The following is a 1,959-nucleotide window of genomic DNA, read 5'->3' on the forward strand; positions in this document are numbered from 1 at the left end:
CCCACGTGCCATAGCTACAGAGCCCACGTGCCTTGGAGCCTGTGCTCCACAACTATAAAGAAGCCCACGTGCCACAACAAAGAGCCCCCATGCCTCAACAAAGATCCTGCATGCTGCAACTAAGACCTGACACAGCCAAAAACAAAACAAAACAAAAAAAAACCATATATGCACGTAACCCAGCAACCCAAGTGTCCAGCACTAGATGAATGAATAAACAAAATGTGGCAGATATATAGAATGTAATATTATTCTGACTTTAAAAAGAAGGAAATTCTGACACCTGCAACAATATGGATAAACTTAAAGACAAAATGTCAAAATATATGAAGCAAAATTAAAGGGAGAAATAGATAATTCAACAATAATACTTGGGGATATCAACAGTTCACATTCAATAATGAATAAAACAACTGGGCAGAAGACCATCAAGGAAACAGAGGATTTAAGCAACATAACCACCTAGACTTAACAGACATGTATAGAAAACTCCAACCAATAAGAGCAAAATACACATTTTCCTCAAGTATATATGCAATTTTTGCTAGGATAAACCATATTTTAGGCTAGAAAACAAGTCTCAATAAATTCAAAAGGATCTAAATCATACAAAGAATGTTCTCCAGTCATAATTAGAAATGAATAATAGAAGGAAATGTGGGGAATTGACAAATATGTGGAAATTAAACAATAGTCTTAAACCAATGGGTCAAAGAAGAAATCACAAGAAAAATGAGAAAATACTTTGAAATAAACGAAAATGTAAACCCAACACAACAAAACTGGGAAGCAGCTAAAGCACCATAAAGAAGGAAACTTACAGCTGGTAAATGCTCATGTAAAAAAAGAATAAAAACCATATAATCCAGCAATTTCACTTTTTTTAAAAATGTAGTATTATCTTTAATTAAGTACAAAGACTTTTCCAATCATGTCACCTACAGATCATTTTATCCACTGCTCTGTTTGGCCGCCAGTCTCTTGTCGCTCTCCTCAGCAGTGATAAGGTGGATACCCTTTCCACGGGGAAGAGAGATCCATGGTTTGTTGCCTTTGCCAATAACGAAAACTTTGCAGAGCCGGGTGGCAAAGCTGTTGCCATTGGCGTCTTTCTTATGAATTACATCAAAAGAACCAGGAGGGCTTCCCTGGTGGCGCAGTGGTGCCCCGGTCCGGGAAGATCCCGCATGCCGCGGAGCGGCTAGGCCCGTGAGCCATGGCCGCTGAGCCTGCGCGTCCGGAGCCTGTGCTCCACAATGGGAGAGGCCACAACAGTGAGAGGCCCGTGTACCGCAAAAAAAACAAAAACAAAAACAAAACAAAACTCAACCCCCCCCCCCAAAAAAAAAACAAACACCAGGATGTCTCTCTTGGTTAGTGATCACACCAATTCTTCACGGGTTAGCACCTCCAGTCACCATGCACAGGTTACCAGTGTCAAATTTGATGAAGTCAGTAATCTTGCCAGTCTCCAAATCAATTTGAATGGTGTCATTCACCTTGATGAGGGGATCAGTGTAGCAGATGGTGTGAGTATCATGGGGAACCAGATGAGGATTCCTTTTGTCCCCACAAAGATCTTTCTCACTTTGCACAACTTATACTTGGCCTCCTTCAGTGTAATATGATGAATAGCAAAGCGACACTTGGTTTCATAGATCAGACGAAAATTCTCTCCAGTCTTGTCAATGCTGATGACATCCATAAAATCAGTGGGGTAGGTTATATCAGTGCGGACCTTGCCATCAATCTTAATAAAACGATGCATGCATATCTTCTTTACTTCACCTCCAGTTAGGGCATACTTAAGTCTGTTCCTTAGGAAAATGATTAGGGGGAGACATTCCCTCAGCTTGTGGGGACTGGTAGATGGATGAGGAGCAAACACACCAGTTTACCCAGCATCCAATGCTTTGGAGCTGATATGCGCTTCAGGTGCTTCTTGGGACCATGAGCCAT

The 1,959-nt window shown here is 41.2% G+C and overlaps 1 pseudogene across 1 annotated transcript; it reads right to left on the reverse strand.

Annotated features, from left to right (window-relative positions):
- Window positions 1–923: 923 nt before the first annotated feature.
- On the reverse strand, window positions 924–1,959 carry LOC309837457 (small ribosomal subunit protein eS4-like; annotated as a pseudogene). The gene is made up of 2 exons: window positions 1,356–1,959; window positions 924–1,133 (listed from the first exon to the last, which is right to left on the reverse strand). The product of its transcript is annotated as a small ribosomal subunit protein eS4-like (transcript).

The sequence above is a fragment of the Grampus griseus genome (genome assembly GCF_964374135.1).
Source record: "Grampus griseus genome assembly, chromosome: 19".
NCBI lineage: Eukaryota > Metazoa > Chordata > Mammalia > Artiodactyla > Delphinidae > Grampus > Grampus griseus.